The 16,448-nt window shown below is 40.6% G+C and overlaps 1 protein-coding gene across 1 annotated transcript in view; it reads left to right on the forward strand.

The window, feature by feature from the left end:
* NRCAM (neuronal cell adhesion molecule) overlaps positions 1-16,448 on the forward strand; it is a 231,993-nt gene that overhangs the window by 21,345 nt on the left and 194,200 nt on the right. The gene's annotated exons all lie outside the window — the stretch shown is intronic.

Raw genomic sequence — 16,448 nt, forward strand, 5'->3', positions numbered from 1 at the left:
CATCACCAAGCATAGACTCTGCCCATTAAGCAGACCACCCCAGCACAAACCCTACCCATCTCTCCACCTGCCTCCCATGGGACATACCTGATGGTCAACCTGGTAGTCAAGTGGGGGGTGGTTCCGTTCCATTCCTGCCTTGGGGCTGCATTGGATTCAAAATGGCCCTGATGACCCCTAGCACTAGTCTCATGGTACTACCATTAGGAGCGGCTCTTTAATAAAAGGGCCTCTTACAGCACAAAGATTTTGTGAAATGAGTGCTACTACTGTATTTGTTGTGTATAAAAATGATCTTCCTTAGTTAGAGTTGTGATAGCTTACCTTTGGAAATATATTGACCTGTCCATAAACAGTGACCTTTTTTGTGTCTCTGTGGGGGAAGTTTTAGAAAGCTTGTGGCCTTTTCCTTTGTGATAACTTGAGCGAGTTAGGATAGCTAAAAATAAGAGCAGTGATTGGGAACCTATTTAAGGTTTGAACAACAAATTGACAAGAATGAGTGGTAGTACATTTCAATTGTATTTGGTGGGTTGCATTCCTTGAGTACTCATAAACGTTAATAGTGTTACTTTGTGTAATTGTTTAAAACTATTGTACTGTGTTGACTTTGTAATAGAAACAAATTTCTGGAAACAAAACTTGCTCTGAGATCTTGCTATTGCTTGGAGCTTTTTTAGATTGGGCTGTATAAAATGATTGATTTCATGGTGTCCTAGTCTTCTTCATTGACCTTCACTGAAACAAGCAGACTTGGGAACTTTGGATTTTTCTACTTAATGATATGCTTTTAGGGAAGGATGTGGGGCAAGGGAGGGACAAGTTGGTACACATGATAGCAGAAATCGTGTAAGACATGATGCACCTTTTTTGCAGATATTTACATTAGCATCTACATCAACTTCCCAAACCTGCCCTGGGGGACCCCATGACCAGTTGAGTTTTCAGGATATCCACAATGAATATGGATGAGAGAAACTTGAACATATTTTAAACCTAGTGTATGCACATTTATCTCTTGCATATTGATTGTGGATTTCCTGAAAACGCGACTGGCCATGGGGTCCCCGAGATAGGTTTCAGAAGCCCTGATCTACTGGTGTACTTGAATTCCAATGCTTCACGTCCTAGATTTTTCCCCAACTTCTGGCCATCTTCTCCCCCTTCTCTCCTCTTGTCAACTTCTCTAGATCTGCGTGTGCCCCCAGCTTTTTCTCTCTGTCCCCCTGCCCTTCCCATCTCTTGTTTATTCCTACCCATTTTCCCTCTTTTTTTTTTTTAATTTAGAAAGCAAAAATGCAGGTGTGTAAAAAAGGGAGGGTCAGTTTCCTTCACTCATTGCCATGACAGCCACATACAAAGCTGCAGGGAGGGATAGAGATCATTGCTGAGTTATCCCAGGTATGAGAGAAGCTTCTTCATTTCTTGTATAAAGTAACAAACCATAAAATTGTTCTGCTTTGCCACCTTCTGATTACTCATCCACATCTCCCCATTTCACCTATCCCTCCCCCCCCAACCTTGACACTGTCATTGAAATGCCTTTCATGTTTCATCATAAATATTTTGATTTTGTCATGTTTTGCTCATAACCTGTAGAAGAAGGCTGTGCCTTTGAAAGCTTCTCAGGAAATTTATTGTTTGCCAGATAAAATGGCATTACCTTATGTTTCTTTCCTTTCTTTTATTTCTATTATTATTTCTTATTTTTATTTCTATTTATTTTTTTCCTTTAGTAATGTCAGGACACTATCACATTGTTTTTCTTTCGTTTTATTTTTATCTGTAATTTCTACATACAGTCAAATTATTTCCCTCAACCCCAATGATTTCTTCCCTCTAACCCAGTAATTAATCTGCCTGTTCATTTTCATTAGTTACTTTCTAATTTCTCACCTGCACCCCTTCTCTCTAGCTTCAGTGATTGTCTTCCCATGGTTATTTATTTGTCCTCCCTCCAGTGTAAATTTCTCTTCCTCTCTCCAAATGATTAAATTCTCTCTTCCCTACCATAATAATTAGAATCCGTCTTTCCAGATGATTTTTTTCATACCTAACCAATGATTTATGTTTTTCTCCCTGGCCAATGATTTATTTATTTATCTCCTTCTCTCTCGTGTATATGACTAATTGTTAATTCCTTTTTTTGCCATTTATTTTCTACTTTGAGCAGCTGGTCAAGGTATTTCCCTTCTCAACAGTAGTTAATTTCTCTCTTATGCATGGCTTTTTTTCTACTCTGCAATTGATTCTCCCTTTGTAGATTTCTACTCTTTGCAACTCCTTTTGTGGACAATTTCTGGTTCACCCCCCCCCCCCCCCCCCCGGTTTGCAGTGATTTAATTCTTCTGTATCCGTATCCATAGATTATATTTTTTTAACCTCTCTTTCCAAACTGAATTCTTCCCCTCTCTGAACCTTCACCTACTGGTAATTACTTTCTCCCATGCTTCTTGTGTTTCTTATCTTACCTATATCTTACTATCCCAGTAATTTTTCCTTATTTTCTTAGCATCACACTGGATTTTCATAGAATCTTTCTTTTTCAGCAAGGCCTGAGTATGTAATTTCCTAGATCTTTTAACAGCCTTCTCAACAGGGGTAGGATGTACCTAGGTTCTGCAATGTCTCCTTCCGGCGCTCAAACTGGATATTCAATGCTGGCCCATATCCGGTGACCGGCATTGAATATTCGGTTTCACTTTTGACCGCAGCAACTTAACCGGTTAAGCTGATATTCAATACTTAGAAATTAAAAAATAGGCCTGCTATTTATACAGCATTGGAAATCCACCACATCCACAAGGTGGTTCACTGGGATACTGCTGCATAAATTTTCTCCTATCTGAACTTTACAGCCAGCAATGAGATGAGTAACTATTTCTAGCTGATCCTTAAATAATTTTCTTTTGCCTGTTTATCAATTTTTTTTCTATGCTAGCTTGGAATCAACTTGTCCATAATCCACTGTCCTAGGTTGCAAATTCTCATCCTTAGGTTCCAGTTCACATTTCTTTTACTATTTATGTGTCCAGTTTTGGAGTAACACTTGTATTTCCAACTGTATTTGTAAATTTGCAACTTGCTTTCCCTTGTTTGGTGGTCAAATTCTTTGAAGAGTTTTTTTTTTTTTATTATTTTATTTTAATTTTTTAATCTAGTTTTGCAAATTCTGTTCCTATGCATTCTGTCTATTCATTGGAATGCTTCTCCAAATCTGATGACAGAGCCAGTCTCTGGATGTTTGCTTTGATACTGCAACAATTTTGGGTATTTGAGTCTGTTGATGCTGGAGGCCTCTAACAATGGCTCTATACATATAAAGCATTTCTCTGAGGCTCATTTCTGTGTCTGAGCATACACTGGTTCTTACAAATTACCTCAAGGGCATGGAGGGGTTTTCTTGTTTGCACATCAGTTTTTCAAGTTCTTCTGAGGTTAGTTTACAGTTCCAAAGCTGTATGAGAGAATGGGGATTGTAAGTTGATTAATTGCGTGTATCTTATTCCATGGTGTTCATTTCATCTCAGTATTGATTTTATTCTCCTGTAGTATTCTATGCTGGACTTTGTGATTTGTGCTATATTGTGGCTCTTTCTTTTTCTCATAGATGTTTATTTGCACCTTACTGTTCAAGTTCCTTTTTGTCAAAGTCATCAATCAGAAAGATGTTTTCAGGTTTTCTGAACTTTCCCCTAAGGAAAGTTTCCTTTGCACATTTGCCAAGGCCAAAATTCATCTTGATGTCATTGGAAAAGCTTTCACCATACAGATTTGGACCACTAAGGGGGGGCATTTATTAAGGTGCAGTAAAGGTTGGTCTTTTATCGCATCTTAATTTCCCATCAGAGTGACTAACTTATAGTAGTTTAGTATCATAAGTTAGTCATTCTTGCAGCATATGACCAATAGCAGCCCAGAGCATCGAGTAGTAAGCCTCAGCCTGATGCTCCAGGTTGCTTCTTAAAGATGCTGGTGCAAATTGAGCAGCTACCCCCACTTCTCCTTCCCTCCCCCCAGCGGCTCCCTCTGTACATGCTTTTTCTCAATTTCTCCCCATCAATTCTCCTCTCCTGAAGATCTTATATGGTAGCTTGACCCCCTAGCATTCATATTGTGAGACTATCGCTAGAGGTCACTGTCGAGCCATGGAATAACAACATTGTTTTATTCAATTTATATATTAATGAGGTGTTTTGCATGCTTTGCAGCTCCTTATTGTGTATCCAGCAGTACCATAAATTAATGTGGGCTATAGTTTGTTGACATTTAACACCTTTTAAGGGGCATATAATGCGTGTTTGGGCTGTAAAGCACCTTAATAACTACTTCCCTAAATATTAATCTCTGGACCTATAGGGCTTCAAGTGATCTACAGGAAAGTAAATGACATTTGGATTTAATAGGCAGGGAAGGCAGAGGCTGTGTTCACATCAGGCTCCTGCAATTCAGGCTAAATAATACACTATTTATTTACTGCTCAAATTTTTACATACTTCTGCTCAGTCTCTGTTGGGGTAGCAGCCCTAAGTTTATTTCCACTTTTCTTTCCTTCACTTAGTTAATTTCATTTTTTTGTTTGGATAAAAAGTAACTTTGTCTTCCTGCACTTACCAGCAAGCAACCTTTCTCTTTGCTTGTGATCTGAGCTGTAACAACAACAACAACAACAACAACAACAACAACAACAAAAGCCTCCAGTGATCTGCATCAATTAGAAACATAGAATCATGATAGCAGATAAGGGCCAAATAGTAACCATTAGCTCCTCCTTTTCCTAAGGGATTCCACGTGCCTGTCCCATGCTTTCTTAAATTCTGACACAGTCCTCATCTCCACGACCTCCACCGGGAGGCCATTCCATGCATCCACCACCTTTTCCGTGAAATATTATTTTCTTAGATTCTTCCTAAGCCTATTTCCTCTTAACGTCATCCTATGCCTTCTCATCCCAGAGTTTTTCTTCATTTGGAAAAGGCTCAACTCCTGTGCATTAATGCCACCAAGGTATTTAAACGTCTCTACCATATCCTCTCTCGCGCCTCTCTTTCAGAGTATACATATTGAGGTCCATGAGCCTGTCCCCATATGTTTTATGACGGAGACCATTTACCAGTTTGGTAGCTGCCCTCTGGACCGACTCCATCCTGTTTATAGATGCGGTCTCCAGAATTGGTTGCAGTACTGCAAGTGGGGCCTCACCAGAGACTTATACAAGGGCACTATCACCTCTTTTTTCCTGCTAGTCATCCTTCTCCTTATACACCCAAGCTTCCTTCTGGCTTTGACTGTTACCTTTTCTACCTGCTAGGCCACCTTAAGATCTTCATCTTTAAAGTTAATGGGCCCTTTTACTAAGCTATGGTAAAAAGGGTCCTGCGCTAGCAGCGGGTCTGTTTTTGCCATGCGCTGAGGCTCTTTATACCTTATCAGGTAAAAGGACATGGCCATGTGGTAAGATTGCTCTTACCATGTGGCCATGCAAGGAGGAGCACTTACCGCCACTCATTCAGGTGGCAGAAAGGGCTCCAGCGCTGCTAGTGCCAGAAATGCTGTGTGCCGGGGTGGAACTACTGCCGGTGCCCGTGTTGAGCCGGTGGTAGCTCCAGATCGGCGTGCGGTTTGTCTGTGTTGGGCTTACCGCCGCTTAGTAAAAGGGGCCCCTTAGTGCTTTTGCACTTGTTTTATTTATTTATCTGCTTTGATGTCACTGGGTAAAGGCAGTGTATCAGGTACAATTAAAACATAAACCATTCTGTCTACAGTGATAAGGCCAAATTTTATTGTCCACTGAGTAGATTGAAAATAACTCTTCTTCTTATCTGTTTATGACCAGCTGCTCCGAGAAGCAGTCATTTATACCATAAGGCAGTGATTCCCAAACTGTGTTTAGGGGATCCTGAAGAAATTAAATTGTAGAATCTGTTTGTAGGAACATATATATGTTTACATGAATCAAGGATTTCCACAGTGTATGAAAAAATATTTCAGAGGTTCCACCATAGTAAAATGTTTGAGAATCAGTGCCCTATGGAAACATTCACCCAATCAATATTTAGGTAATTAAAATCTCCCATTATTATTATTGTGTTTTCAGTTTCAGTGCCTGTTTAATGTCTGTTAGCATTTTCCAATTTGTTTCACTATCCCAGTAAGGTGAACAGTTATATACCTGTATGTTATAGTCTTCCCTGTAATATATAGAATTTCTATCCTTGGAAATATGCATTAAGGAGGGAATTCTATTTTTAAAAAATTTAGCGCTATTCTATAAAGGGCATAAATATTATATAGAGTAACGCTTAGTGCAGATCCAGTGCCTAACTTTTGACTGTCGGACTTAGCCTGATGTAAATGCTGGTGCCTAAGTTAGGCATGCTTAGGCATTTTTCTGTAATTCAGTGCCAACTTTTCAGAATACCCCCAACATTTCCATGGCCCTTCCCCCTTTTGATATACATGCTATGGGAGTTAGGTTTATAGAATAGCATGCAGCCGGATGCACGTGCAAATTTTATTCAGCACCAATTAATATCAATAATTAGTTGTTAACACCCAATTATTGATGGTTCAGAGCTCCGTTCACTGGGTAAATCTCTCTTATCTGCACCCTTCTCCTCCACCGCTAACTCCAGACTCTGTTCCTTTTATCTAGCTGCACCATATGCCTGGAATAGACTTCCTGAGCCGGTACGTCAAGCTCCATCTCTGGCCGTCTTCAAATCTAAGCTAAAGCCCACCTTTTGATGCTGCTTTTAACTCCTAACCCTTATTCACTTGTTCAGAGCCCTTATTTTATATCCTCACCTTAATATTCCCTTATCTCTTGTTTGTCCTGTTTGTCTGTCCTAATTAGATTGTAAGCTCTGTCGAGCAGGGACTGTCTCTTCATGTTCAAGTGTACAGTGCTGCGTATGTCTAGTAGCACTATAGAAATGATAAGTAGTAGTAGTAGCTCATTATCCAATTTATTTGCGCATGCATCTTGGGAGCATGCTCAAAGTTGGATGCATAACTTTGGGTGCCATATATAGAATCTGGGGGTATATTTTTAATTGCCTCCATCAGCATTGCATGCATTGCAGATTATGTGATGGAATAAGTGTTACCAGGGACATCATGGTCTGAATATATTACACCAGTCTTGAAATGTTTACCTTGGTTGACCAATATGGGGTTGATTCAAGAAATAGCACCAAAAATTAGGTGCAGAAAATATGGGGGCTAAATGTCAATTATATACTGGCAATTGCATGCAAAATTGTCATTCTAGAATAGAGCATAAGTTAACATGTGCATATCTAACTTTAGGCATGAGCACTTATATCAAAGGTTGGTGTCAATGGTTACACCTAAAGTTGGTAGTTGTGTATGTAAGTCATAGTATTCTATAACTTACACATGCAACTGCAAGACACACCCCTGACCCATCCATATGTGCGCTCCCTCTGTAGTTGCGTGCTCTAGCATTTAGGCACTTCCCAATATTCAGTACTAGTTACCTGGTCATAATGGCTGCTGACTAGTTAAATAGCACTTAACCGGCTATCCACAGATATTCAGCAGGAGATAACTGGTTATTACCCCCCCCCCCCCCCGCACTGAATATCCCTGGTCAGCGGCTTTTGCATAGCTGGTTATGTCAGCCAATTTAACTGTCTATCCACCAGTTTTTAAATCAAGTTTTGCAGCCATATTAGGCCACATGATAACCGGCTAAGTCGGCTTAGCTGGTTTTCTTTAAACCAGCCAAAAATAAACCGGATAATCAATGCTGGTCACCGGAAATGACCCAGCATTGAATATCCAGGCTTAGAGCTGACCATGGAAGTTAGCTGGTTTAACTCCCGCGGTCTGAATAGAATAGCACCTAACTGCAAATTAGTGCCAATTAGCACCGATTAATGCCACTTAAAAGCTATTATTAGTACTTAAGGTCAATTGGTACCCAATTGTACAATTAAGTTCAGTGTGCAACTGGTACTATTCTATAACTTGCTTGCCTAAATTTGTGTGCTAGTCAGGAATTTGGGCATACAGCTCTATAGAATCTGGGGTTATATGACTTATTCAGTTGAAGAGTTTGCTATTGATTCATAGAACCCTGAATGATGCATTGTCATTAAAGTTGCAAAGAGCAAGCAATATTCATCGGCCAATTTACTACTTTGTAGCTTCATTGTGTGCTCCATAGTCCTAGTATTTTTGAAAAGAGTAAACAATTGATTTACATCTACCCACCACCCCCAGTTATAGAATTGCCCCTCTAGAATCACTGTGCCTAGAGGTTGATGACTTACCCATGGATGCTTCTTGACTGATCTGCCTAGGAATAGGTGGTTTGTGTGCAGAAGAGGTCTATTTGTGCAATTTTTCTTGGAGCAGCTTCTTCTCAGATTCTAAATGTTTTCTTAGGGGTGATTTAGATAGTTTCTTCATGCTCTTGATGACACTTAAGCATAATATTTACTACCCTTATGATCGTGGTCTAGACTGAGATGCAAGAATCATTTAGTATATGTGCTGAAGTTTTGGATTTTTTTTCCACATTTGGTGACATAGTTATATTCCACAAAGGAGGAATATAAGGCAATTATGCATGCTGTAGATCGTGCAAGTACTTTAACTTCCATAATAGAGAGGAGGAGAAGGACAGAAATGAATATTCAAAGGGTTTTTTTTCTACATGAATTTACCCGTGCAAATCCCTTTGAAAGTTAATCCCATGTCCTTTCCTTCATTGGTGCCATGCATTCAGGCTCTCCAATTTTAGTACTTCCTGCATTTCCTGTGCCATTTGTACCCACATATACCATAACAAGATTCCCAGCACTATCTGAAGACCTATAAAGGTGATGTGAAGTTTACTGGTCTTTGTACCAGGCATGCAATCCTCATGTCCACCAGCAACCAGGTTATCTATATTTCTATGGCATGGCAGTCCTATTCCTATTCTCCTGTAAAATCATCCCTGGATATGCACCCTTGATATGAAGGAATAATGCATCTCCAAGATAGCACATCTCAGCTACAGTATCACTTTCTACAATTCCAAGCTGATGTCCTTTCAGGTGACCTAATTTTCTCAAAGTAATACTGTGGCTGCCAGAATGGAGGTTGGACTCATCTACTATGTCCAATGAATATTCTCTCTGTGTCTTTCTCAACTTCTTCAGGGTCCACCAAACTAGCCCCCCGAGACGATACTTGTTCTCTGAGAGCTAGAAGTTCTTTGCACTAGATAGATAACATAGTAGGATCTGTCCTGGACTGGTAGATAATATCCACTTCCTATTTCTGCACTGTTCTTGGCATCTTCTTTATTTTTTTTTTAATAGGCAAATAATGTCTTACATGATCTTATTCCTAGCCACATCTGCTAAACTAAACAGTAATCCTGAAAATGGTGGTTGCTGAAATTATGAATGAATTGAAATGGAGAGCTTTTGGCAAGAGGCATACATTTTTTTTGCAATATCCCCCATGGGTAGGAGGCCATCTCTTGGTTACACTTGTTAATACTTAAACCTATTTAACAGTGACTGCATTTTGAAGTGCTAAGTCTCATTGCTACTGCTGTGTTTCTAACCTCTTAGCTCTCTTGCTCATTACTACCTTCTGATATGCTTTCTCTGTACTACTTTGAACTTTTGCCTCTGCCACAACAGGAGCTGTGAACGAAATCCATGATCAAAGGTTTCAATTTTGAATTGTAATTGTAGTCTTTAAGGCATGTGCTTCCCTGTGGATAGTTTAAATTTGACATACAAAATACAGATAAAGCTTTTGATAATGAAAAATCTGTCACTGATTGTGATATTGCTGAAATGAATTAATGACATTCAAATACATATCTGTATACCAATCTCAGATATAAGTATTATATGTAACCCTCTCCCTATCTTCAAGTCAGGCACCAGAGTTCTTCAGGCAGCTTGGGGGGCAAAACTGCACTTGATGTTCCCTGGGTTCTTTCCTGATGAGCGGAAACTAAGTCTTTCAAGACCCTAGATTTCTGAAATGTACTCTTGCAGCTCACAATGAAATGCACACACTGTTACACAGTAAAGTGATGTTCCAATAGGGTATTTGACACATTGGGGCCCTTTTTCTAAAGCATATTAAGTTGTTGCACTTAACAGCAACATTTAATACATAGTAAGTACAAAGGTTGCACGGAAATTGTTAGGGCATGCTCCATTACTGCATGAAAAGGCTCATTAGCATACATTAACTCCCAGATTGTATACAGCACGCGTAGAGATCCGTGCTGAAATCCAAGCAGGTTCTATTACAGAGCACATAACTTAATTGTCTTAAGCTAATTAGCGTTGATAACATCACTTAACAAGCAATAATGAGCACTAATTGGCAATAATTAGAATTTACGCACACAATTCGCTAAGCATATTCTGTAATGCACTGCACTTAACTTCTAATGTGCCTAGACAAAAAGCGGTGTGATTATGGGCGGAGACATGAGCATTTCTTGGATGTTCTGAAATTTACGTGCTTAGTTATAGAATATGGCCCTCTGCATCAAAATCTATGCGCCGAGACTTACACCATGTTTTCGTTGGTGTAAATGGATGCATGAAGATTTAGGTGCTATGGGTCCCACATAATGGGGGGAGGTTGGTCCTTCTACCCTCTGATTCCAATATCCCCTCCCTTCCACCTCCCCTGCAGAGAGTTAGATCTCCCAGCAAGTGACCCACCCCCACCCCCGTTGGCTTCCCTGGTCCTACTGTTAAGATAGTTGGTTGTATAGGGGTCCAGTGGGCAGGAGAGATGCCCACTTACTCTTGCCTCTTGTGATCCAGCCTCAAAATGGCTGTCATGACCTCTATCATTATTAGTGGGCATTGCTTCTGTCAGTTGGACCCCTATACCACCAACTATCTAAAAGGTAGGCCCAGATCTTTCTGGGCTATCTAGATTTCAGTGGGGAGAATTGGGGGGAATTAGTATTGGGAGGGTTGGGAGGGAGAAGGGACTATGCCATACCTGGAGGTTGCCTGGAGAGCTAACCAAAAATTAGTCTGCTTTTTATGCTGTTCTATATACTCAGTTAGCTATCTAGTCACTGACACTGAATATAGCTGTTGTCCATATAAGTGATGGCTCTGCCCAGACTCTGCCCCGTAATGCCCTTCTTCATCCCAGATTTCAGATGAGCAGTTAGTGCTGTTATCCAGTGGCACTACTTGGTTGGATGCCGCTGAATATCAATGAATATTCCTGTATAGGCAATTTAACCTCTCATCTCCGGTTAAGTAGCTTTGAATATTGACTCCTAAAAGTATAAACTTTTAACTGCACATCGAATTACCAGTCCAAAACTGATCCAAAAGCTGGTACTGAAATTTAAAAGCAGCACTTATCCACTTAGCTTCGGGTATTGATGTTAGTGTAAAATAAATCAATTGTAAAACTTCTCCATCATCAAGTCACACAAAGATGTTACCGTAAATTGAATCTGTCTGAAGTAGTCCAATTGTTTTTCTTGCTAGCAGCAAAATAAAGTGATGCATTTGTGTTTTCCCATAGAATTCAATAACAAAAGTTCAGTAGTCTCCTCTCTCTCTCTCTCTCTCTGAACAAATCTACCTTGATGCAGAACTGAATTGAACAATGAATATTATCTGTATACATTTTTAAAAATATCCAGGACCTTACCAAGTTTCTGCAATGGTTTTGTGTATCTCTCCTTGATCAAATTAAGAGGTTCTTTTGCTAAAGTTTAGTGCGTGCTAACTGACATTAGTGTGCGATAAGTCCCACGTGGCCAATAGATATAAAATATAGGGATACAATATTTGCAGAGAGAAAAAGGACACAAAGAATAAAAATGGTTGGTGCATTTGCTAAAGAAATAATCATAGCAAATATGTAAATGGTTTTTAGACAGGTAATAAACACACTTCATTAACTGACTTACAGTACAACTGTAGATAATCTACTTTTCAAAATTTTCCAGATTTGAGATTAACTGAGTCTGAACCCAAGTTTACTTGTCAGAAGAGTGAATATCACTCAACTACTCTAGCTGGCTTCTAAGATACATGTGAAAGTCTTTAAAGTTGTGCTGCATGAATAAAATTCCTTTGACAGATTCAACCAGCAGGAAAACAGAGAGGAGATCGGCAATGCCTTTGTCTCTCTCTTTAGCACCCCCGTGTGTCCAGACTGACTAATAGGCCAGAAATAGTTTCTCTCATTATGTGGGTAGGTATGTTGTTCATAGGCACATTAAAAAGAGGACATTTTCCTAAAAATTAAAAAAAACCTGAAGGGCATATCTGAAGAAATTCAAAAAGAGGACTTGTCCTCTTAAGAGGATGCATGGCAATCCTATAAAATAGAATGTGCCCAAAATCTGGTAATGGTCGTGTTTCAGATTATAGTAGATAGATTGCAAAATAATATTTCCATTGTGTACTGCATCATGTTAATAACATGCATCATTATATACCTTTCCACTCCTATAAACTATGAAGTAAAGGAAGTGCATTCTTAGACAAAAAGGGGCTTGAAGGAGCCCCCCCTCCCCACCTCCAATTTTTGCTGGGCTATCTCCTGTCTGTTGTCTTCCACAGGTACTTAGAACCAGTTTATGCGCTAACAGCTAGGGAGCTCCTATCCAGATTCGACTCATATAACTATAGACCAGAGAGAAATACTGGATCGTAACAATAGATTATCTTCCTTGTCACTTCCCCCCTCCAAACCTGTGGGTTCTGAATTAGATTTATTGGCATTAGAATCCAGAGATAAGGCCTGGCTGTCAGGAATGTGGGGGAAGGGAGTCACTAGTGTGTGCCTGCTCTTTCTGTGCATGAGAATCTTGCTTTGTAAAGGCTGTTTCTGGCATTCTGGAAATGAATTGTGTCCATATTACAAAGGAGTTTCTTCTATTTAATGCTTGATAATGGCTGGTCAGGGTTGAAGGTAATTTGTTTTGAAAGAAGGCATGCAATTGTAGTAGTTGTATTGTAAAAGCGGGCAGAAGATTTTTTTTTTGTGTGCTGTACACCAAGGCTAATTACAACCAAACACACAAAATATCATATTTAAAATAATACTTAATTGAAATAATATCAACTATTTTAGACTTGAAGCGGTTCAAGAAAAGCACAAGCAATATGGGAAGAGACTTGGGGGTGATATACAGATGTTTAAATACTTGAAAGATATTAATATACAAACAAATATTTTGCAATGAAAGGGAAGCAGTAAGAATTAGAGGATATGAATTGTGGTTGCTGGGGGGGGGGGGGGGGACATAGGAGTAAGGTCAGGATGTAGTGTTTCATGGAGAGGGCAGTGGATGCCTGGAATGCCCTCTCATGGGACATGGTGGAGACAAAAATATTAAATTCATAATTCAAAAAGGACTCGTATATAGAAAGAGAATGGAATCAAAGCAAAACGTAGTGCTGCTTAGACAGTCACTTTAGTAATTGGGAAATAAGGCCAGTGCCGGGCAGACGTCTACAGTCTGTGCTCCAATTATGGCTAGATACATCTGGATAGGCTGGAGTGGGCTTCAACGGCAACCCCAGTAGTTGAGAAGTATGTCTGGTGCCAGGCAGACTTCTATGATCTGTGCCATTAAAATGGCAAGGACAGATCAGGATCAAGAATATATGAGTTTATCTTATTGGGCAGACTGTGGTGGACCTTTATCTGCCATCACCTACTGTTACTATATTACTATATAACTATATAAGCAAACTATGACGCATGTGCTTATCCAGCCTGAAGCAATTCCCTGCCATAAAATGCACTTTTTGTAGTGGTAGAATAATACAGTTTGTTCAGTGCACTGGAAAGAATGTGTGTCCCACACTATGGTCTTTATGGGGTGGTGGTGGGGTTGTGGCCCCCATCTGACATTGTATTTTAGATACAGATTGTTCTGATATATCAACTCATAGCATCGCCTGAAAGCAAAAGTACTGTATGTATGCTTTGATGCGAAAGAGAAAATGAGAAGTGATATTTAGGCATTTTCGAAAGGGACATCCATGTTTCGATTTGGACATCCTTGCAAAACGTCCCGAATGAGGGGCAGGGAAACCTGTATTTTCGAAACAAGATGGACGTCCATCTTTCGTTTCAAAAATACCCGTCAGGGATGTCCAAATCCTTAAATTTGGTCATCCTTAGAGATGGACGTCCTGAGACATGGACGTTTCTGATTTCAGCGATTTTCGAAACCAAGGACATCCATCTCAGAAACGACAATTGCAAAGCCATTTGGTCGTGGGAGAAGCCAGCATTTGTAGTGCACTGGTCCCCCTGACATTCCAGGACACCAACCAGGCACCCTAGGGGGCACTGCAGTGGATTTTATAAATTGCGTCCAGGTATATAACTCCCTTACCTTGTGTGCTGAGCCCCCCAACCCCCCCAAAACCCACTACCCCCAAATGTACACCCCTACCATAGCCCTTACAGGTGACAGGGGGGCACCTAGATGTGGGTACAGTGGGTTTCTGGTGGGTTTTGGAGGGCTCGCTGTTTCCTTCACAAATGTAACAGGTGGGGGGGGGGGGGGGATGGGCCTGGGTCCACCTGTCTGGTGCACTTCCCCACTAAAACTGCTCCAGGGACCTGCATACTGCTGTCATGGACCTGAGGCTGGCATAGAGGCTGGCATAAAATATTTTTAAAGATATTTTTTGAGGGTGGGAGGGGGTTAGTGACCACTTAGGGAGTAATGGGAGGCCATCCCCGATTCTCTCCGGTGGTCATCTGGTCATTTCAGGCACCTTTTTGTGCCTTAGTCGTAAGAAAAACAGGTCGGGGTGAAAACGTCCAAGTGTTCATAAGGGACGTCCTTGTTTTTTTCGATTATGAGTCAAGGATGTCCAAGTGTTAGGCACGCCCAAGTCCAACCTTCGCAATTCCTCCGACACGCCCCCTTGAACTTTGGCCGTCCTTGCGATCGAGTGCAGTTGGGAACGTCCAAAATCGGGTTTCGATTATACCCATTTCGACGACCCTGGTAGAAGGATGTCCATCTTCCAATTTATTTTGAAAGATGGCCGTCCTCTTTTGAAAATGATCCCACTGGTGCCCTGTTAATTTTTTAGTATGCTATAATACTAGACATCCTCATATATTCCTATGGGTGTCTTTAGCATTGGCGCCTCTACAGTGCAGCTTCGTAAACAGGACCCCTAGACTTAAAGAGGGTCTACCCCCATGACAGCTCAGATCCGCCTGCACCTGCCGCTTGTGCTCTACACTAGCACCCTCCTCCCACCGACTGGATCACAACCACCTCTGGGTAAGTCTCCCGCTCTCCAGTTATCCTCAGTGATTTCTAGGTTACTGAAGCCACACTCCCAATGGTCCCACAGTTCCCAGAAAGCACTCACAGACCCAACACACAAACTGCCAGGATTCTTTATCAGTCCATACAGAGAGGCAATAAACTAAATTATTTATTGTCTTAAAAATTGAACAATGAACAAAAAATGTGCAATCTGCAGAACAATAACAAGTAACTGAAATATGGATCAATTATAACATTAACTAGACATTTGTATACTGTCTCAACAGTACCTGGGAAGATCAGGATATATAACTGTTCACAGAGCCTTAGCAAAGAGATCTGTCTCTTCTCCCGGGCTAAGACTGAAGCAACAGACAGTACTACTGGGCAATTTTTCAAACTCCAGACCAATGAGAGCCCAGTCAGCAAGTTTTAAAAGTATACTGCTGTTTGCTTCCTGCTTGTGTTAAAGAAAAAGAACATTCAGGGGCCCTTTTACTAAGCCGCATAGCCATACACGTGTCCTACGCACGTCAATTTGTTACCACCTGGCTACTGCATGGCCCGGGCTTTAATTTAGTTTTTTACGTGGAGTCATCATCATTCTACACACATAGACGATTACCACATGGTCTCCGTGTGAGACCTTACCACTAAGTCAATGGGTGGCGGTAAGGTCTCAGACCCAAAATGGACCTGCGCCAATTTTTATTTTTCTGCACGTCCATTTTCGGCAAAAATAAATAAAGGCATTTTTTACAGGGGCACTGAAAAATGGATCTGTGTGCACCAAAACACACGCCTACACTAGTGTAGCACATTTTTCAGTGCACCTTAGTAAGAGGACTCAGTTCCCTATAACAGCTTTATAGCAAAGAATCACCTCCTGCTGGCCAAATAGGAGAAATACACTTCAAGGTTTAATAAAAGCAATTTTACATTTTTAAAACACACTGTTCTGTCACACCAACGTGCATCCATTTTCAGAGACTTTACCGTCACCCATTGACTTAGCGGTAAGGACTCACGCTGTGTTGGCATTAGCGCACAGCAGCCGCTAGAGCAGCTTAGTAAACGGAGGGGGGGGGGGGTAGCTGTTTATTTGCTATCCTGTTTTATTTTCTATTTGCTATTCTATTTTAGTTCTGTTTGTCTTTTCCCC

This window comes from Microcaecilia unicolor, chromosome 10, assembly GCF_901765095.1.
Source record: "Microcaecilia unicolor chromosome 10, aMicUni1.1, whole genome shotgun sequence".
Taxonomy (NCBI): domain Eukaryota; kingdom Metazoa; phylum Chordata; class Amphibia; order Gymnophiona; family Siphonopidae; genus Microcaecilia; species Microcaecilia unicolor.